Genomic DNA, 22,878 nt, shown 5'->3' with positions numbered 1-22,878 from the left:
ACCATGATAAACAAGAACAGAAGGGGCAAAGCTACTCATCTACAATGTATCACTCTGGGGGGTTAGAATGTCCTTGGCAGGGCACCTTATCAGATTTGTACCCTGCAGTCTGACAGATCCTGACACAGACCATGTTGTTAGCAAATAAGCCCACCACCTTTTTTTCAGATCCCCATATTTATATGGAAGTCAATTATTATTATTATTATCTAATTATGGTTTACTACCAGGCATGGTTATGAACACAGATTCTGAAGTCAGACTAGACCTAAATCCTAGTTCTGCTGCTATCTTTGTGATTTCCATTTAAGTTTGCCACTCTGTTACAGAGTTTGTTCTCAGACTCCTGAGAACTTAATGAAATCAGGGATGGAAGGAATTTACTGAATACCAGGAATACAATATGTCTTCAATAATACTATTATTGGGGCCAGCACTGTGGCATAGTAAGGCTAAGCCTCCACCTGCAGTGCTGGCATCCCATATGGGCGCCGGTTCATGTCCCAGCTGCTCCTCTTCCAATCTAGCTCTCTGCTTATGGCCTGGCAGAGCGTGTAAGATGATTCAATTCCTTGGACCCCTGCACCCACACGGGAGACCTGGAGGAAGATCCTGGATCCTGGCTTTGGATTGGCCCAGCTCCGGCTGTTGCAGCCATTTGGAGAGTGAACCAGCAGATGGAAGACCTTTCTCTCTGTCTCTCCCTCTGTCTTATAACTCTACCTCTCAAATAAATAAAGTTTTTTTTTAAAAATGTTGTTATTACATTTTATAGGTTTTTATTAAATTGAAGAAATATCTATTAAAATGCACAACAAAACCAGAATATCAAAGGGCCTATTACAGCATACTGTCTTGGCCTGCTGGGGTTGAGAGGGAATAATTCCTTCATGATATGTGATGATGATTGAGTCTTCCTGTAATCTTGACAAATGGAGGAAAATTTCAGAAAGGCAAGAAATGCTAGAAGAAGGTTACAGTCAGGGGGCTCTGATAATTTAAATGTATCACTTACCTGATATGCTAAAAAGGTCATCTGGAATATGGAAATAACTAAGTATGTCCCAAAGAGTTGGCTTTCTAAATAGGAACAAACCTGAGGGTATCAACACAAAATTTATAAATGATATAATCTATGCCTCTTTGGAACTTTGTGTCCCTGATTTTTCAACAGTGCTGTTCTTTGTGTGGGAGCCCTAGCTAAGAGCCCATTTCCTCCATTCAAATGTTACTTGATGATAATAAACCATTACTGTCCCTTGGGAGATATATATATATAGATATAGATATAGATATACAAACATATATATATAGAGAGAGAGAGATGTATTCATTTTACCTGAAAGCCAGGGTTGCAGACAGAGGGAGAGACAGAGAGAGACCTTCCATCTGCTGGCCCACTCCCCAAACGGCCACAGAAGCCAGGAGCCAGGAACTTCTTCCGGGTCTCCCACATAGGCACAGGAGCCCAAGTACTTGGGTCATCCTCTGCTACTTTCCTGGCACATTAGCAGGGAGCTGAATCAGAAGTGGGGCATTAGGGGAAATGAACCAGAGCCCATATGGGATACTGGCACTGCAGGCAGCAGTTTTACCCACTATGCCACAGTGCAGGCTTCGGGATAGATACACATTTAGAAGGGATCTTTAGGCAGGGAAAGCTTTCATGACCCAAGGGATTGAATTTCACATAGTGGAATTTAATAAATAAAGACATGTAACGCAGGAAGTAGGTTCAGGAAGGAAGCATGATTGTATGCTTAGAATCAGGCAGTAGTTAGGAGCAGGTGTTTAATCTGCAGTAATCGAGGAGTCTTCAAAAATTTCATTAAAATGTGTATCATGAGAAAACAATACATGGATTTCAAATTTTTTTAAAGATTTAACACTTTCCCTGCTTTTCAAATATGATCAGAGTCGGTGAACTCAAAAGGCTTCCATAGCCTTGGCAACTCCTGACAAGAGCGTAAGGTGATTACTGATGCCATAAACAAGACTGTCAATTTGTTAAGTCAACAACAGGAGTCACTGTACACTTACTCCTCACGTAGGATCTCTGTCCTTAATGTGCTGTACATTGTGATTTAATGCTATGACTAGTACTCAAACAATATTTTACACTTTATGTTCTGTGTGGGTGCAAACTGATGAAAGCTTTACTTAATATATGCTAAACTGATCTTCTGTATATAAAGAGAATTGAAAATGAATCTTGATGTGAATGGAAGGGGAGAGGGAGCAGGAAAGGGGAGAGTTGTGGGTGGGAGAGAAGGTATGGGGGGGCCATTGTAATCCATAAGCTGTACTTTGGAAATTTATATTCATTAAATAAAAGTTAAAAAAAAGAGTCATGCAGAGGCAAAGGCCCAAGTGTGTTCAAGATTCAGCTTCACCCATAACCCACTGCTATGGCCAAGGAAAGAATTTCTGCTGGAGGTGTAATGAATGTTAATACTGCTTTACAAGAGGTGCTGAAGATGGCCCTCATTCATGATAACCTAGCATGCAGACTCCGTGAAGCTGCCAAAGCCTTAAAGAAGCGGCAAGCCCATCTTTGTCTGCTTGCATCCAACCATGATGAGTCTATGTATGTCAAGTTGGTGGAGTCCCTTTGTGCTGAACAATAAATCAACCTAATTAAGGTTGATGACAACAAGAAACCTGAGGAATGAGTGAGCCTCTGCAAAACTGACCAAGAAGGGAAACCCCATAAAATGGTTGGTTGCAGCTGTGTAGTGGTTAGGGACTATCTCAGGCCAAGGATATCATTGAAGAATACTTCAAATGTAAGAAATGAACAAATAAAAATTTAGCTCACAAAAAAAATTTTTAGAGATGTGTTTATTTATTTGAAAGAGCAACAGGGAGGTAAAGACAGAGAGATCTGTCATTCACAGATTCACTTCTCAAATGCCCACAATAGACAGGGATGGGTCAGGCCAAAGCCAGGAGACTGGAATTCCGTTCAGGTCTCCCATGTAGGTGGCAGGGATTCAGGACTTGGGCCATCTTCTGCTGCTTTCCCAAGTACATTAGCAGGGATCTGTATCAGAAGCAGAGTTGCTGGGACTCAAACTGGCTGTCTGATATGGGATGCGGGCATTCCAAGTGGCAGCTCAATCTGTTGCACCACAAACCCCTGCCTTAAGGTTTCAAAATTTTTGTGTCAAAAATACTTATCTTTTCATTTCATTTTCCATGAACTTTTTGAAGTACCCTCATACTATCAAAGTGATCACAGAAAGTTAATTAAGTCAGTTTCCTCAATTATAAAGTGGGGACAATAAGGTTCTAATTTATAAGGTGTTATGAAGACTAAATGAGACAAAAGCCATTCAAGAAGAATAATTTGTGAGTGCTCACATATTTTATTATTTAATCACTTCTGGTGATAAAATAGAATCGGATGTTTTCTCTCCTTTTCTGAAAGCATGATGAGCTCCTCCCAGAGATGGGGCATATATGGTCACCAAATCTGTTTGTATTTTAGGCAGAGATGCAAAGAGCAGCAATGTCAGGGAGCCCAGATCTCTGCTCACTGGTCCCACTTAACTGCCACATGCAGAACAACAAGAAGGAAACTTAGAAAGACACTTGAAGCCTGTAACCTCCCCTCCCCTCAAATGGAAAATAAGAGCTCAGGTAAGCATAATCCTGATTACTTCTGCTGGGAGAAGTTTATACATTAGCTACTTTTACATGAAGGCTGTCATGTAAACTAACATCCCTGTTTAAAGGGATGAAGTAGCACGGAGCGGGCAAGAGTTTTTCTCTCTCCCAGCTCTGCAATAACTATCCTGATATCCGACATTACCTTTTTTCCAGCAAACTGGTGGAGTGGGTGAACTTCACGAGTGTCCTCTCTCCTATTTTTAGACACCCTCAGTCTACTCTACTCCAGAAAACCTCAAGTTGTTTCTGCTTCCTACTCTAGAGTTGCCAGACCTTTCCTGATCCTTCCTCTCTATCAAAATGTACCTGTCCTGGCCAGCGTCGTGGCTCAATTGGCTAATCCTCCTCCTGCAGCGCTGGCACTCCGGGTTCTAGTCCCGGTCGGGGCGCCGGATTCTGTCCCGGTTGCCCCTCTTCCAGGCCAGCTCTCTGCTGTGGCCCGGGAGTGCAATGGAGGATGGCCCAAGTGCTTGGGCCCTGCACCCCATGGGAGACCAGGAGAAGCACCTGGCTCCTGGCTTCGGATCGGCGCAGCGCACCAGCTGCAGCATGCCAGCTGTAGTGGCTATTTGGGGGGTGAACCAACGGAAAAGGAAGACCTTTCTCTCTGTCTCTCTCTCTCTCACTGTCTAACTCTGCCTGTCAAAGAAAAAAAAATGTTACCTGTCCCTTTCCCTCAAGGCATAGTTCTTTATTAAATGTCAGTGATACAATTTGGGGTTAAAGCACACTAATATTTGGATTATTTTATTTCCCACCAGTCTCAGATAGGAGTTCCAAAGACTAAATTATGAAGGATACTAAATCAACAAATTGGGGGCAGGGCGGGGCAGGACAGCAGGCATTTGGCACAGTGGTTTAGTCGCTGTTTAGAATGCTCACATCTCATATCAGAGGGCCTGGTTCCAGTCCCAGCTACTCGACTTCCAATCCAGCTCACTGGTATTGTATCTGGGAGGCAGCAGATAATGGCTCAAGTGCTTGGCCCCCTGTCAATCATGTGAAAAATCTGGATGGAGTTGCTGGCACCTGGCTTTGGCCTGACCCAGCCTTAGCTGTTTGTGGGCATTTGGAGAGTGAAGCAGCGGGTAGAAGAACTCTGTCTATCTCCCTGTCTCTTTCTGTCTCTCTGCCTTTCAGTTAAAATAATTAGAGGCCACTGAAGGGAGGAGAGAACTTTGATGATGACCTTGTCTAAATAAGATCGAAGTCAGAGAACCCAAGAGGCTTCCATAGCCTTGGCAACTCATGACTAGAGCCTAGGGAGATTTCTGACGCCATAAACAAGAGTGTCAAATTGTTAAGTCAACAACAGGAGTCACTGTGTACTTACTCCTCATGTGGAATCTCTGTCCTTAATGTGTTGTCCAATGTGAAGTAATGCTATAACTAGTACTGAAACAGTATTTTACACTTTATGTTCTGTGTGGGTGCAAACTGATGAAATCTTTACTTAATATATACTAAATCAATCTTCTGTATATAAAGATAATTGAAAATGAATCTTGATATGAATGGAATGGGAGAGGGAGTGGGAGATAGGAGGGGTGCGGGTGGGAGGGAAGTTATGGGGGGGAAAAGCCATTGTAATCCATAAACTGTACTTTGGAAAATTATATTTACTAAATAAAAGTTAAAAAAAATAAAGACCATATTGTATACCATAAAAAATAATAATAATAATTAGAGGCCGGCACTGTGTTGCAGAGGGTAAAGCCACCACCTGCGAAATAAGTATCCCTTATAGGCACTGATTCAAGTTCCAGCCGCTCCACTTCTGATCCAGATCCCTGCTAATGTGCCTGGGAAATCAGCAAAGATGGCCCGCAAGTTCTTGGGCCCCTGAACCCACAAAGGAGACCTGAATAAAGCTACTGGCTCCTGGCATCAGCCTGGCTCAGCCCCAGCTGTTGCAGCCATTCTGGGGAGTGAACTGGTGGATGGAAGATATTTCTCTCTGTGTTCTTCCACCTCCCCAATAACTGTGCCTTTCAAATAAAATAAATATTTTTTAAAAAAACTAAAGTAAATAAAAAAGATTAAAAATACAAATATTTTCAAGGTCCTAATGTGAACATAGTATTGTGCTATATCCTATAAATGATAGCAAGGAACAAGAGAATTACCTCAGTAGGTCTACCCAGGCAATTTAGCCAAATGTAGCAAAAGTTTTCAAAAGTTACATAATCTTCAAAAGATTTATTTATTTGCTTTCTTATTTATTTATTTGAAAGACAAAGTGACAGAGAAGAAACAGAGAAAGAGAAATATCTTCAATCTGCTGGTTCACTCCCCAGATGGGCTGCAACAGCTGGGACTGAGGCAGGTCAAAGCCAGGAGCCAGGAACTTGAGCCATTTTCCATTGCCTTCCCAGGCACATTAGTAGGAATGCTGAATCGGAAGCAGAGCAGTGGGAACTTGAACTCACATTTCACTATGGGATGCCAGTGTTGCAGTTGGCAGCTTAATATACATGTGTCACAATGGCAACCTCCAGTAACATAATCTGTGACTCAACAATTTTGCTCCTGAGAGTTCATACTAAGGTAGTTCTCAGCAATGTATTCAAAAATGGATGCACACTGATATGTATTGAAGCATTACTTGTTTTTGTTTGTTTGTTTGTTTTTTGGACAGGCAGAGTGGACAGTGAGAGAGAGAGAGAGAGAGAGAGAGAGAAAGGTCTTCCTTTTCCGTTGGTTCACCCTCCAATGGCCGCCGCAGCCGGCGCGCTGCAGCCGGTGCACCGCGCTGATCCGAAGCCAGGAGCCAGGTGCTTCTCCTGGTCTCCCATGGGGTGGGTGCAGGGCCCAAGTACTTGGGCCATCCTCCACTGCACTCCCTGGCCACAGCAGAGAGCTGGCCTGGAAGAGGGGCAACCGGGACAGAATCTGGCGCCCCGACCGGGACTAGAACCTGGTGTGCCGGCGCCAAAAGGTGGAGGATTAGCCTAGTGAGCCATGGCGCCGGTGAAGCATTACTTGTAATACCAAAATCTTGCAAACAACTGAAACATCCAAAGTACAAGATTGGGTAAATCATTAATTTTGCATCCATATTATAGAATATTGTATATACATTAACGTCATATTAATAAATGATTATTTAAAGACATGTAAATGTATTTATTGCTGAGTATGAAATTTTTTTGCTTCCATTTTATGTGTAGAAAACAACTGAAGGGACTGGCACTGTGGCATAGAAGTTAAAGCCACTGCCTACAGGGCCAGCATCCCATATGGGTGCCACTTCAAGTCCCAGCTGATCCACTTCCCACCTAGCTCCCTGCTAATGTGCCTGGGAAAGCAGTGGAAGATGGCCCAAGTCCTTAGGTCTCTGCAACCACGTGGGAGGCTCCTGGCTTTGGATCGGCCCACCTCTGGCCATTGCAGCCATTTAGGGAGTGAACCAGTGGATGGAAGAAATCTCTCTCTCTCTCTCTCTCTCTCTCTCTCTGCCTCTCTGTAACACTGCCTTTCAAATAAATAAATCTTAGGAAAAAACTGAAAAGATACACCCTAAGTGTTGAAAAATAATTATTATCTCAAAACTGATGACTTTTGGGGGCTACATGTTCCTTTTTAAAAGATTTATTTATTTGAAAGGCAAAGTTACAGAGAGCAAGGAGGAGAGAAAGAGAAAGTATCTTCCACCTGCTGGTTCACTCCCCAAATGGCCATAATGGCCACGGATGGGCCAAGCCAGAGCCAGGAGCCTTGAACTCCATCTGAGTTTCCCACGTAGGTGGCAGGGACCCAAGTACTTGTGCCATCTTCCATTGCTTTCCAAGGCACATTAGCAGGTAGCTTGTTTGAAAATGGGCAGCCAGGACTTGAACCAGTGCTCATATAAGATGCTGCTATCGCAGGTGGTAGCTTAACCCAGTGTACTACAATGCCAGCCCCATACATGTTCTAAGCTTTCTACAAGAAACGTTCTTTTTTAATTGGAAAGAAGTGAAACATCTATTTTTAAAATTTATTAGTTCTTAGGCCAGTGTCATGGTACAGCATGTTAATCAGTCACCTACAATGCTGGCATCCTTTAGGAGCACTGATTCGGATCCCAATTACTCCAATTCAGATGCAGCTCCCTAATCCTGGATCCTGGTTTCGGCCTGGCCCAGCCCCAGTCATTGTGACCATTTGTAGAGAACCAGCAGATGAAAGGTTCCCTCCCTCTCTCTCTCACTCTACCTTTCAAATAAGTAAATAAATAAATATTTTTAAAAAATTTATCATTCTCGGGGCCGGCGCCATGGCTCACTTAGTTAATCCTCCGCCTGCGGTGCCAGCATCCCATATGGGCGCTGGGTTCTAGTCCCGGTTGCTCCTCTTTCAGTCCAGCTCTCTGCTGTGGTCCAGGAAGGCAGTGGAGGATGGCCCAAGTGCTTGGGCCCCTGCACCTGCATAGGAGACCAGGAGGAAGTACCTGGCTCCTACAGGTTCATGTCCAGGCTGCTCCACTTCTGATCCAGCGCTCTGCTTATGGCCTGGGAAAGCAGTGAAAGATGACCCAAGTGTTTGGACCCCTGCACTCACATGGGAGACTTAGAGGCTCCTAGCTCCTGGCTCTGGATCAGCCCAGCTCCAGCCATTGTGGCCATATGGGGAGTGAACCAATGGATGGAAGACCTCTGTCTGTAACTCTGCCTCTAAAATAAATAAATAAATCTTTTGAAAAATAATGTGTGTAGGATTCAGTACTATCCTCAGCTTCATTCATCAACTAGGAGATCTTACAATTTATTCACCATATATAAAGGGAAACTACTGTACATGGAGGCAGAGGCCATGACTGAATTGTCTAGGGCAGAGTACAGCACCTAGCAAAGAGTATGCATTTGGAAAATGTTGGTATATTTAGGGATGGATAGGACCCAGAGACAGTTTTTTTGTAAAGATTTTATTTATTTACTTGAGAGGTAGAGTTACAGACAGTGAGAGGGAGAGACAAAGAGGTCTTCTGTCCATTGGTTTACTCCCCAAATGGCCGCAACAGCAGGAGCTGCACCGATCCGAAGCCAGGAGCCAGGTGCTTCCTCCCAGTCTCCCATGCAGTGCAAGGGCCCAAGCACTTGGGCCATCTTCTATTGCTTTCCCAGGCCATAGCAGAGAGCTGGGTTGGAAGAGGAGCATCCGGGACTAGAACCAGCGCCCATATGGGATGCAGACACTGCAGGCAGAGGATTAACTTACTGTGCCACAGCGCCAGCCCCAGAGACAGGTGTTTTATCAAAGGTTTCATAGATTATTATGGTCAGGCATGGGTAGCTGAATACATTTGTATGTAAAGAGAAAGAAGAAAAACTAACGATAGGAGAGAGCAGACTCTTCACCTTTGAGAGAGTTCTATGTTCACATTAACCACTAGATTGCATGGTAAAGAATTACTAATTTCTAGTGCTGTGTTTGAGATGTATTATTTTTAAATCACTATAACTGACTATGATAATGAAAAGAAAGCTTTCATCTGCTCTGTGGGCTTTTACTTATCTGAAAGACTGCCCTACACATTTTTCAAGCCTCAGACACCTTCCAGAGTTTGATAGAAAAAGCGGTTGGTAAAATGAATTACCTGGAGATGCTTGTTTGTTTAGATGGCATAATTATATTTGGCAGAGCTTTGGAGCACTGGAGGAGAGGAGAGGAACAAAAGAACCTTGTATTGTTGGAACACCTGGAAAATACTACCTGAAAATGTTCCTTGATGAATGCCAGTTCCGCCAGACCTCAATAAAATATGTTTGACATATAAATCACAGCAGATGCTGGGCACACATTCTGGAAATATCACTGAATGACCAGGATGCAACAATTGAAGAGCTTTGGAGGATTCAGCATATACTACAAACCAATATATTGGCAGTGTAGTCAGGTCAGAACTAGACCACACATTAGAAAGTGTTGTTGAAAGGGCTGAGTAATTTTAGAAGATGGGGGAAAGCAGATACAAAATGCCAGGGCCGGGCAGTAGGGAAGACTGCATGGGACACAACTATGTGGCATGTAAAAATAGAGCCGCCCTTGCTGGGGGCCTCAAAAGCAAACAAGTGAGTTTTCACATGGGCAAACTTCTCTGTGTTCTTCCTCTTACTTGAGCCTTTTGGAGATTATCAAGCTGCTTGGCTTATGGTTCTGTACCACTACACCTTAAAAGTCCTTTTAAAATTGGAAGCTATGGGGTGGGCAGGTGTTTAGTCTAGTGGCTAAGATAATGGTTAGGATGCCCACATCCCCTATCAGAGTGCCTGGGTTGGAGTTCTAGCTCCACTCCCCACCCCAAGTGCTGAAACCATATATGATATCAACTAAATACATAGTTGAAAAGATTGTAATAGTGCCAAAAGCTGGATTGGAAATAGCAAGAAGGAATGCAGGGGATTGCTTCAGTATTAGTGCAGGATTATGGGCCCTCAGTGACAACTGTGAGTATGACCCTGAAAAAGAAGTCGAAAGTTCCATGTTTAGTCACATTCAGGATTCCTGTCTATCAGGAACACCATAATCGAGTAGCCATGATCAGTATCAGAGGGCAGGCATATGGCACAATGGTTAAAATGCTACATGGGATGCCTGCATTCCATGTTGGAGAGCTGGGATATGAATCTGGGTTTCTTATCCCAGATTCCTGTTAATATGTTCCATGTGAGGCAGCATGTGATGGCTCAAGTACTTGGGTTCCTGGTATCCAAATGGGAGACCCAGATAGAGTTCCTGACTCGTGCCTTCAGTCTAGCTCAGTCCCGGTTTTTGTGGCATTTGGGGAGTGAACCAGGGAATGGAAGATCAATCTCTCTCTTCTTTCCCTCTTTCTCTGTAACTCTTTCAAATAAATAAGTTTTTTTCTAAAAAAAAAAGTATAAATTAATATATTATCTCTTTTTGTACTCAGTCTTGTAGATAAAATCTGAATCAGTAACAAAATAGTGCTACTAAGGTCATGGTTACAGATTCTTTGATCATACTATTTTTCAGTTTTACACAGAAAAATGATATTTTGAACAGACAAAAACTAAAACCATAACTCCACTCTACTGCTGAGAAGAGAGTTGAAAAGAACAGAAGTCTAACAGAAATTAATTGTGATTGTGAATATATTTTACATATGGCTAGTTGCTACCACACTGGACAACACAGATCTCTCTCTGTGTGTATGTATGTTTCAATTCATATATATATATACACATAATACATGTTTATATGTACACACATGAACATATATATATGTTGTAATATTTTAAGATATGTCAATTTTATTTTAATGTAATGGCGTATCTTAAACTTCAAATCGACTGCTTTAGAAATGTTCCCACAGTCATTCTTACACTGATACAGCCAACAGTAACTTAGCAATATTCAAAAGTGGCAGCAAACCAAATAAATATACTGTACTAAGCTCAAATAAATATATATGCAATTCAGTTTCTTTTCAATTGGACCACCAAAATGCTTGTTTCCATTCCAACACTATTCAACCTGAGAAGAAACATGGTAGAAGGGAAGAAGGAATGGAAAGAGATAACAGCCTTAACCAAATGAATTATAATTTATTTTCACAAATTTTGCAAAAAAAAAAATCTGCAGCCATATAAATTCATAGGGCTTTCTTAGAGACTTGAAAGTTTCTCATGCAATAGAAAAGTCTGGAACTTGGGCTTTTCAATTTCAAAGGATCATAGGTTTGTGGAAAGAGTACATGAGACAGTTGAAATCAAAGAGCCTAGAACAGGGCCTACATCTAAGAAAATATTGCCAGGGCCAGCGCTGTGGGGTAGCAGGTAAAGCCACTGCCTGCAGTGCCAGCATCTCATATGGGCTCCAGTTCGAGTCCCAGATGCTCTACTTCCAATCCAGCTCTCTGCTATGGCCTGGGAAAGCAGCAGAAGATGGCCCAAGTCCTTGGGCCCCTTAACCTGCATGGGAGATCCGGAAGAAGCTCCTGGCTCCTGGCTTCAGATTGGCACAGCTCTGGCCATTGCAGCCAATTGGGGAGTGAACCATTGGATGGAAGACCTTTCTCTATCTCTGCCTCTCCTCTCTCTCTGTGTAACTCTGACCTTCAAATAAATAAATAAAAATCTTTAAAAAAAAAGAAAATATTGCCTTCTTCCTTCCTTCCCCTGGTGAAAATAATGTCTGCAGTATTCTGTATGACACAAATGAAAACCAGGCTCCTGAAGTGTCCACATAGAATTATATATAAGAAAACAGTCAAGGGGCAGGCATTGTGAAGTGATTGGTAAAGCCACTGCCTGTGATGCCAGCATCCCATATGCAGCCAGAGTTATAGAGAGAGAAGGAGAGAGAGAGAGAGAGAGAGAGAGAGAGAGAGAGAGAGAGAGAGAATCTTCCATCCACTGGTTCACTCCCCAGATGGCCGAAACAGCCAGCCCTGGGACAGGAGGCAGCCAGGAGTTTCTTCCAGGTCTCCCATGTGGACAGCAGGAGTCCATACACTTATGCCATTTATGCCATTTTCCAGTGCTTTCCCGGATGCATTAGTAGGGAGCTGGATTGGAAGTGGAGCAGCCAGGACATTAACTGGAGTCTATATGGGATGCCAGCATCACAGGTGGCAGCTTTGACCTGCTACTCCACAATGCAGGCCACAGCAAAATAATCTGAAAGCTCTGCTTCCTTTCTCTCTCTCTCTCTCTCTCTCTCTCTCTTTCTCTCTCACTGTCTATAACTCTACCTGTCAAATAAAAAAAAAAGAAACTGTATCTAAAAAAATAGGAAGAAAGAAAGAAAGAAAGAAAGAAAGAAAGAAAGAAAGAAAGAAAGAAAGAAAGAAAGAAAGAAAGAAGGAAAGAGAAAGAAAGAAAGAGCTCTGCTTAAGTTCAACTCTCCCTAGTCTCCAATTTGGCTTCACAAAAGTATAGCTCTGAAAAAGACAAAACTCTACTTAGGAAACAAAGAAAAGCAGAATACTTAAAAAGAGAGTGTTTTCTCTAGGTTGGAAGAAGTTAGGCAATACCCAATTTTAATACATCTTGAATCTTCACATGTATATTCAAAGTTAATAAATGTAGTTTCTTCATATATACATATTTTAAGATTTATTTATTTATATATTTGAAAGTCAGAGTTACACAGAGAGAGAAGGAGAGACAGAGAGAGAGAGAGGTCTTGCATCTGCTGATTCACTCCCCAGATGGCCACAATGGCTAGAGCTGTGCTGATCTGAAACCAAGAGCCAGGAGCTTCTTCCTGGTCTCCCACACGGTTGTAGCGGTGCAAGCACTTAGGCCATCCTCTACTGCTTTCCCAGGCCATAGCAGAGAGCTGGATAGGAAGTGGAGCAGCTGGGACTTGAACCAGCACCCATATGGGATACCAGCACTGTAGGCATTGGCTTTACCCGCTTTACCCCACAGCGCTGGCCCCTATATAAAGAATTGTAGTGTTCAGGCTGGCATTGTGGTGCAGCTGCTGGCAACACTGGCATCCCATATTGTAGTGCCAGTTTGAGTCCTGGTTGCTCTACTTCTGATCCAGCTCCTTGCTAATGAACCTGGGAAAGAAGCGGACAATGTCCCAAGTACTTGGGCCACTGCTACCCACGTGGGAAGCCAAAATGGAGTTCCAGGCTCCTGGCTTCAGCCTGGCCTAGTCTGAGCTATTGTGGCCACTGAGCAGTGTACCCAGCACATGGAAAATCTCTCTCTCCCACTCTTTCTCTCTGTAACTCTGCCTTTTAAATAAACAAATACATCTTTTAAAAAAACTATTAAAAAGATATAACAAATTTTTAAAAAATTTTTTTTAATTTCTTTTTTAAAATTTTATTTAAGGTATACAAATTTCATGTGTTTCTGATATACAGATTCAGGAACATAATGATACTTCCCACCCTACCCGCCTTCCCGCCTATGCTCACACCCTTCCTCCTCACTCTCCTATTTCCACTCCTTATTATAATGATCTATTTCAGTTAACTTTATACTCAAGATTTTTTTTTCTTTTCAACTTTTATTTAATAAATATAAATTTCCAAAGTACAACTTTTGAATTATAAGAGCTTTCCCCCATAACCTCCCTCCCACCCTCAACCATTCCATCTCCCACTCCCTCTCCCATCCCATTCTTCATCAAGATTCATTTTCAATTATATTTATATACAGAAGATCAACTTAGTATATACTAAGTAAAGATTTTAACAGACTGCACCCACAAAGACACACAAAGTATAGAGCACTGTATGAGTAGTAGTTTCACCATTAATTATCATAGTACAACACACTAAGAGCAGAGGTCCTAAATGGGGAGCAGGTGCACAGTGACTCCTGTTGTTGATGTAACAATTGACACTCTTATTTATGATCTCAGTAATCACCTGAGGCTCTTGTCATGAGCTGCCAAGGCCATGGAAGCCTCCTGAGTTCACCAACTCCGATCTTATTTAGACAAGGCCATAATCAAAGTGGAAGTTCTATCCTCCCTTCAGAGAAAGGTACTGCCATCTTTGATGGCCCGTTCTTAAAAAGAAATTGTAGTGTTTGCCACTGATGAAATTAGAAATAAACTGCACCTGGAAGGTTGACCTCTCAGAGGAAACCTAGTAGAGCTAACATAAGGTAGGAAAGCCTCCCACCTTTGAACTCTAGACTGTTATGTGGCAAAAGACTTTCCAAAAGAGGATAGTAAAGACAGAAATCCTAAAGGGAAAGATGGACTACTTTAATTATATATAAATTAAAACAACTGTGTGATTAAAATAAACATCAAATGTCAAAACACTAGAGAAAAACTTTTTAATTCATATCACAAAGGATTGGTAGCCCCAAAACAGAAATCAATTAAAATTTTAAAAGCATGAGGAATCCAATAGGATAACCCTCAGAAAACATGAACAGGCCATTCACAGAGGAAGAAATAAATACAAGAGAAAACTTTAAAAAATTGGCAAGGATTTAGGGAAACCAAGCCCTCTTACTCTGCTGTTGGGAATGTGAATTCACTCAACTTTTGCACAGGGAAATTTGACAATATGAAAATAACACTAATGTTTATAAGGAATTTGCTATATGCCAAGCACTCTGTGAAGTGCTTTTCACTGATTGACTCATTCAATCCTCACTCAACCTTATTGATATTCAATGTACCTATTTTGTGAAAATGGAAAACTCAAGACTTCCTCAGATATCCAACAATAAGATTTTTGTTAAATGTAACATCTATATAATAGAATTGAAATGATATATATTTACTAACATGGTAAGCTCTATAAAATGTAATAATTCGGGGCCGGCGCATGGCTCACTTGGTTAATCCTTCGCCTGCAGCACCGGCATCCCATATGGATGCCAGGTTCTAGTCCCAGTTGCTCCTCTTCCAGTCCAGCTCTCTGCTGTGGCCCGGGAGGGCAGTGGAGGATGGCCCGAGTGCTTGGGCCCCTGCACCTGCATGGGAGACCAGGAGGAAGCACCTGGCTCCTGGCTTCGGATCAGCGTAGCTCTGGCCGTGGCGGCCATTTGGGGAGTGAACCAATGGAAGGAAGACCTTTCTCTCTGTCTCTCTCACTGTCTATAACTCTACCTGTCAAATAAATATAAAAAAATGTAACAATTCTTTTTTAAAGCCCTATATAAGCCGGCGCCACGGCTCACTAGGCAAATCCTCTGCCTCCGGCGCAGGCACCCTGGGTTCTAGTCCCGGTTGGGGCACCGGTTCTGTCCCGGTTGCTTCTCTTACAGTCCAGCTCTCTGCTGTGGCCCAGGAAGGCAGTGGAGGATGGCCCACGTCCTTGGGCCCTGCACCCGCATGGAAGACCAGAAGGAAGCACCTGGCTCCTGGCTTCGGAGGTGCAGTGCGTCGGCCGTGGCGGCCATTTGGGGGGTGAACAAATGGAAGGAAGACCTTTCTCTCTGTCTCTCCCTCTCACTAACTCTGCCTGTCAAAAAAAAAAATTCTATATAAGAGAATGTACAATCTACCATTCTGATAACAAAAAAAAATCATATGACTGTGTATACATATATATATGGGTATAGAAAATTCCTGGAATGTATACAAAAATAACAGGAGTTGTTTCTAGATGGAAGGATGGTTGATATTCTTGATGTTCTACTTCATACTTTTCTATTACACCTTCTCAATTTTGGCTATTGCTACCCCTGTTGCCCAGGAGTAGGGTTAGCACCACAGGCATACAGCCCACTCAGTCACACTGAACTCCATGCTTACAGGAGCTCAAATTTGGTTAATGTTTGACTGTAACTGATGTGAAATTCTTAATAATTCATAAGCATAGGATTCCATATTTGCATTTTGCATGGAGTCCTGAAAATTATATAGTTGGTCCCATCACAAACAACTTGCCTCTTCAGCTCTCACCATGAAAGGTGATGCTCTGCAACCACCACTACTGTGAGGAATTGATACTCTCATCTTGCTTCCTTAAATGCAAGCAAAAAAAACTATCAACAAGGAGGCTTTTTTAATATTTTACTTATTTATTTATTTGAAAGTCAGAGTTACAGAGAGAGAGGAAGAGACAGAGAGAAACATCATCCATCCACTGGTTCACTCCCCAGATGGCCACAATAGCCAGGGCTAAGCCAGGCCAAAGCCAGGACCAAGGAGCCTCTTCTGGGTCTCAACATGGGTGGGCAGGGGCCCAAGCACTTGAGCCATCTTCCACTGCTTTACCAGGTCATTAGCAGGGAGCCGAATCAAAAGTGGAGCCATCCGCTGGTTCTAGTCCCAGCTGCTACTCTTCCAATCCAGCTCTCTGCTATGTCCTGGGAAAGCAGTGGAAGATGGCCCAAGTCCTTGGGCCCCTGCACCCACGTGGGAGACCCAGAGGAGGCTCCTGGCTTCGGATCTGCACAGCTCCAGCTATTGCGGCCGACTGGGGAGTGAACCAGCGAGTGGAGGACCTCTCTCTCCATCTCTACCTCTCTCTGTAACCCTGTCTTTCAAATAAAATAAATCTTTCAAAAAAAAAAAAAGTGGAGCCATCAAGAAATGAACTGGCACCTATAGGGGATGCTAGCATACAGGTGGTAGCTTTACCCACTACAACACAATGCCAGCCCTAACAAGGAGGTTTTGGGCTATTTTTTAACCCTTTCCATGGAAGGGACAAGAAAACCTCTGACAGCAGACTACTTTTCTTCCCATTAGGGTTTAGTCCCATATTCTTTCCCGACCCCTGACAAGATAAATTGTTAGTGTTCATACTAGAATATCAGCCCATTCCATCTGTTATGGTTTAAATGTGTATTCCAAAAATTCATGTGTTGGAATCATTGAGAATAAAGTGCTCCTAAAAAGCCTGCAAAGCATTGAAGAGAAACACCTATTGAGACTTGTCTGAGAAGTGGTCAGACAGAGCTATTACTCTTATCAGCAAGGTCAATTTGACTTGAGTGATGTTTAGGTAGGATCTCTTTTGTCTTAGCCATCTGAAGCAACCTTGAGAAATCCTTTGTTCTTTATTTTAAAACAATATTAATTATTTAAAAGGCAGAGTGATAGAGAGGGAGAGACAAAGAGACAGAGATCTACCATCCATTGGTCCATTCCCCAAATGGCTAGGCCAAAGCCAGGAACCAAGAACTCTATCCAGGTCTCCCACGTGGGTGACAGAGGCCCAAGCACTCAGGCCATCATTTGCTGCTTTCCCAGGTACATCAGCAGGGAGCTGGATCAGATGCAGAGCAGTCAGGACTTAAATTGGCACTCTAATGGAATGCTGTGTCACAAGCAACTGCTTAATCCTCTGTGCCACATCGTAGTCCTCAATCCTTTGTCTTTTATACATTCATTATCTATCCCCAGAAATTTTCTCCTGAAAATTAATCAGTATCCTTCTCAAGAGTCTCTTTTCAGAGATCATGCTCCCTATTTCCCCAGTCCAGTTGCTGAAGGTGTTTATAGCCAATCATATTCCAAAGAAAGTAGTCTCCAATTAGTGAGAAATCCATCCTCACTTACTTAAATCCCTCCTTTTCAGGCTAAGTCAATATATGCTCACTGTGTAATACATAAATTCAAACTAGAATTTGACTACTTTGGGACACTTCCCAAAACTCATTAAAAGTCACTGGGCTTGTGTCTCCTAGGCTTGGGTCACTCATATGCCTCCCTTAATAGACGTATTAACCTATTTGCACATTCTGTTTATTTTCATCAACACTTAAATTTCCAATATGGCAATGTTAGGAAGTGATACCTAAACTGAAGGCTTAGGTCATAAGGGCTCTGTCCCAATGACTGGATTAAGGCTGTTCTCCCAGGAACATTTTTGTTATAAAAGTAAGTTCTTCCACACCTGCTTGCTTGCCTTTCTGCTTTTCTGCCATGCGATAACACAGCATCAAAGCCCTTGCTTGATGCTGTTGCTATGTCCCTCACAGCCTCCAGAATAATGAGCCAAATAAATTTATTTTCTTTATAAATTACCCAGTCTGTTGTATTCTAACAGCAGCACAAAATGAACTCAGTCACCTTCCAAATTTCTAATCCTCTAGCAGCTAAAAAAATTCATTCTTGGGGCCAGCACTGTGGCCTAGAAAGTTAAACCTCCACCTGCAGTGTTGGCTTCCAATATGGGTGCAACTCAAATCCCAGCTGCTCCTCTTCCCATCCAGATCTCTGCTTGTGACCTGGAAAAGCAGTGGAAGATGGCCTAAGTGCTTGGGCCCCTGCACCCATGTAGAAGACCCAGTAGAAGCTCCTGACTCCTGGATCCTGGCTTCAGACTGGCCCAGCCCCGGCCATTGCGGCCATCTGGGGAATGAACCAGTGGATGGAATCAATCTCTCTCTCTCTCTCTCTTCCTCTGTATCTCTGCCTTTCAAATAAATAAATAAATCTTTAAAAAATTCATTCTCCTAGGCTTCCACAATCAATCCAACCACTACCCAAGTGTCATTTGCGTGTATGCAAACTTAATAGGTAAGTTGTCTTTAGATCATTTAGTAATGAGCATTATACCCAGGGTCTTGCAATCTAAGATCTTCATGCTACCCCTGGGTAGCTGAACAATTAAAGCAACAACTCAAGCCAATCTTCATAGCTACCAGTTCATGAACCTGTGTGATGCCCATGAGATTATCTTACAAATTTATACCCATCAACTTAGATTTTTATTGTCAGGCAGCATTTAATGTAATGATCAGTTTGGAAATTTCACTGTGCTTTCGTTCATTTTGATTTTTTTGGCAAAAAAAAAGTTAATTAGCTCGACCTTTTCCTATCACTAAGAAATAATATTTTTAAAATGGCAAAACAGTGGCCAGTGCTGCAGCACAGTGGGTTAACGCCCTGGCCTGAAGCAACGGGCATCCCATATGGGTGCCAGTTTGAGTCCCGGCTGCTCCACTTCTGATCCAGCTCTCTGCTTTGGCCTGGGAAAGCAGCAGAAGATGGCCCAAGTCCTTGGGCCCCTGCACCCACGTGGGAGACCCAGAAGAAGCTCTTGGCTCCTGGCTTTGGATCAGCGCAGCTCCGGCAGTTGCAGCCAATTGGGGAGTGAACCATTGGATGGAAGACCTCTCTCTCTCTCTCTGCCTCTCCTCTCTCTGTATAACTCTTTCAAATAAATAAAAATAAATATTTTAAAAAATGGCAAAACAATATCCTTAACTTCCTTTATCTTTATCTTTGTTTCTCATTTCTAAGGCAACACTTATTTGTAGGAAAGGGAGTCACATGCATACTGATTCAATCCCTTAAAAAACGGGGTTTATGACATCTTGTCAAAAGCTTTCTGAGGTCAGTTTATATTGTGTCTACTAAATGTTCTATCAGATTTCTAAGTAATTCTTCATATAAATTCAGTTAACTAGGTAAGTATTAGAAATCACCATATTTCCTGCAACAGATTTTTTTTGTTCCAATGTCCTCTACCAGCTTTTCTGACATGACAGTCAGACTCTCCAGTTCTTGAGTGATCTACATTGTCACATAAAGCAAAACCTAATTTTAATTATGAATATTTTCAAACACACACAAAAGTATAGAGAATTGTGCAACCAAGTTCCAGGTATCCATTACTCATATTCAGCAATTACATTCTGCCAATCCTAATTATCAATTTTTAATTGTTTCCTCATTTAGAGAAAATTTTGAGCATTAAGTTCTAACTAGTAATACAGCCAAATTCATATTCTCAGTTGAAATAAAGTTGTCACCTAGGTAGCAGTTATCTAGTTAGAATCTAAAAGCATTCCCATTCTCAAATTTCCCATCTCTAACCAACCTGCCCTCCATTTCCTCTCCTTCCCACTCCTGAGCTTTAACCATTTGTCCCAGCTAATTGATCTAACCATATCAACTGCGGAAACATAGGACAGCAGGACTTTAGGATTAGATTTGCTAAGAATATTGCTAAAAAAAGTTGAAATCTTTACTTAGTATAGAGTTGGTCTTCTGTGTACAAAGTTAATTGAAAATTAATCTTAATGGAAAATGGGACTGGAAAGCGGAGAGGAAGGTGGAAGTGGGGAAGGAGTAGGGGTGGGAGGTTGGTATGGTGGGAAGAAACACTATATTTCTAAAGATGTACTTATGAAATTTATACTCATTAAATAAAAGGTTTCTAAAAAATAAAAGAAATATTCTATCATGTAAAGAGGGTAAATAAATTGAGCATTAAAAAAAGAATATTGCTGAAAAGTCAAAATTTCTATCCATTAGCAGGTGTTTAGCCTAGCAGGTAATATTACCACATCCCTACTTCAATACCTACCTCTAGCTCCTAACTCCAGCTTCCTGACAATGCAGATCCTGGGAAGCAGTCAATGATGGCACAAATAATCAGATTCCTGCCAACAATGTGGGAGACTTGCATTGAGTTCACAGTTTCCAGTGTCAGCCTCAGCCCAGCCATGGTCTTTGTGTGCATGGAATCCCCTCCCTACCTAAAAACATCCATACCTGGTATTCATACATATGAAAGTTGATTTTCAACAGATAATGAAAGAAAAGCAAGGATTGGGGGAATAAAATAAAGGAGGATTAAGTTATGGATAATGGGAAGGGATGCAATAGTTCTAGGCTCCCTTTGGGAGACTACATATCCTTTTATATTCCTGACAGCCACAGGAATAATATAATACCCATTTGATATATTAGGAAATTCAAACCTCAGAAGTCCTGTGGTTCTATGCACTCATCTCATAAGAGCTGAAAGAAAGAATTGACTTTTATCTGCCTGACCCCTTATTTAAGAGGTAGCAGCAGGTGCTCTGGGTACTGGCATAGGAGATTGATGGGAGTCCCCAGGATAATTCCTTTTGAGGGTGAAGCCTGCAAATGAATGGTACTTTGTAATGAGACTCTTTCTCACCAGATGGTCCACTAAATTAGTTCAAGCCTTTGAGACTTAAATATAAAACAGGCAGATATATTTTTATTATAATACAGCACTTTGGATTATTGTGTTATGCTAAACATTTAAAAATGTGATTGACTTACAGTATTTCTGTAAGTTATTTGTGCTTGGTCAGCCCAACCCCTAAATGCCTGGCTGCTTTCCATAACAGACAGAACTTTCAGCCAGGCCACCAAAAATACAAGAGTACTATACGAATTTTTTCTAGTATAGCCCCAGGCTACAGGACCTTCACCAGTCTTCATTATTAATATTGCTCCTATGAGACCCACTGGTAGCAGTTCTTGATGTTCCTCCTTTGGCTAAACTATGCAAGAAGTATTTTTTCAGGAAGCCCTAGCTTGCAGGAATAATGTCCACCCATATCCTTCTTCAGCATCAGCATATATACCCTACCATGCCTAGATTTAGAAGCTTAGTCCTCTGGATCAAAGAATTAAGGGGCAGGAGGTAGCATTAAAACTTGTTTGCTATGTCTATTTAGTCTGTGTATAAAAGTCTACTCATCTAGAGATAGGAAAAATCCTGCTCTTACATCTAACTTTGGAACTAAGAAATCAATCTATCCAAACACACATGCTTCCTCCACAAAGCATGGCTGCTGAGGTGAGTGGAGGCAGCAGTGAAATTGTAGGATCCAAGAAGAATAGGGAGAAAAGTGATGTTGCAAAGAAATGAAGAACAATCTCTTGGGAAAGGGAGAAAATGTCATTGGAGGGTTCAGCAGGCAGCAGTGGTGAAGATGAAATCATGTTTCAGAAGAAGGAGAAAAGGAACCAAGTACCAAGCACTTCCTGGAGGCTTTACATACACAAAGTGAGGAGGGACTGGAAATGGAGGAGATTTTATGTATACTGTTATACTAGTTTAGGCAAGAAGTGTCATGAGGGACTTAAATTAGTGTTGGCAGTTTAAGTAGAAAAAAAAAGGATGGGTGCAGGATTCCCTGTGAAGGGAGCCTTGACCTATAGTTCAAGGCTCAGTGAGAACTGACTGGATGCAGAGGTCAGGGAAAGGAGGAACTCAACAGAGCTTTGCCTTTTTACAATGTGACCAGTAAGCGCAAGATGGCCCAAGTCCTTGGGGCCCTACACCCACATGGGAGACCTGGAAGAAGCTCCTAGTTTCAGATGGGCCCAGCTCCGGCCATTGCGGCCATTTAGGGGAGTGAACCAGTGGATGAAAGATGTCTCCGTCTCTCTCTCTCACTCTTTCAAATAAATAAATAAATAAATCTTTATATATATAAAAAAGAGTGCCCATCCTGGAAGGCAGCAGTTGATGTTTCAAATAGTTGGATCCCTGTCACCCATGTGGAAAGCCTGGATTGAGTTCCCAACTTCAGACTTCAGCTTGGCTCAATTCAGGACATTTTAGGCATTTAGGGAGTAGACTGGTGGATCTCTTGGATTTAATATAGGGTTACCAGATTTAGGAAGTAAAAATTCAGGGCTGGGCTGGCACTGTGGCATAGTAGGTTAAGCTTCCCACTGTGGCACTGGCATCCCATATGTGCACCGGCCACTCTGATCCAGCTCCCTGCTGATGGCCTGGGAAAGCAGTAGAAGATGGCCCAAGTCCTTGGGCTCCTGCACCCACGTGGGAGACCTGGAAGAGGCTCCTGGCTCCTGGCTTCAGACTGCCCAGCTCCAGCTATTGTGGCCAGTTAGGGAGTGAACCAGTGGATGGAAGATCTCTCTCTCTCTCTCTCTCTGTAACTCTGCCTTTCAAATAAATAAACCTTAATAAAAAAAAAGATCTGGGCAATTTTTCACCCAAAGATGAGCACCTGGAATATGCAGTATCAGCCAGTCTTGCTTTGCACAGAAATGAATAACATGGCAAGGACTGAGGGTTTT

The 22,878-nt window shown here is 42.3% G+C and overlaps 1 pseudogene; it reads left to right on the top strand.

Moving 5' to 3' along the window:
- The first annotated feature begins 2,408 nt into the window (after positions 1 to 2,408).
- LOC108178720 (small ribosomal subunit protein eS12 pseudogene) lies at positions 2,409 to 2,797 on the top strand (annotated as a pseudogene).
- Positions 2,798 to 22,878: the final 20,081 nt, after the last annotated feature.

Source organism: Oryctolagus cuniculus, chromosome X (assembly GCF_051225735.1).
Source record: "Oryctolagus cuniculus isolate XC-2025 breed Fujian yellow rabbit chromosome X, ASM5122573v1, whole genome shotgun sequence".
In the NCBI taxonomy this organism is placed as follows: Eukaryota; Metazoa; Chordata; class Mammalia; order Lagomorpha; family Leporidae; genus Oryctolagus; species Oryctolagus cuniculus.
The sequence above is the reverse complement of the archived record's forward strand: the minus strand, read 5'-3'. Positions and strand labels throughout refer to the sequence as shown.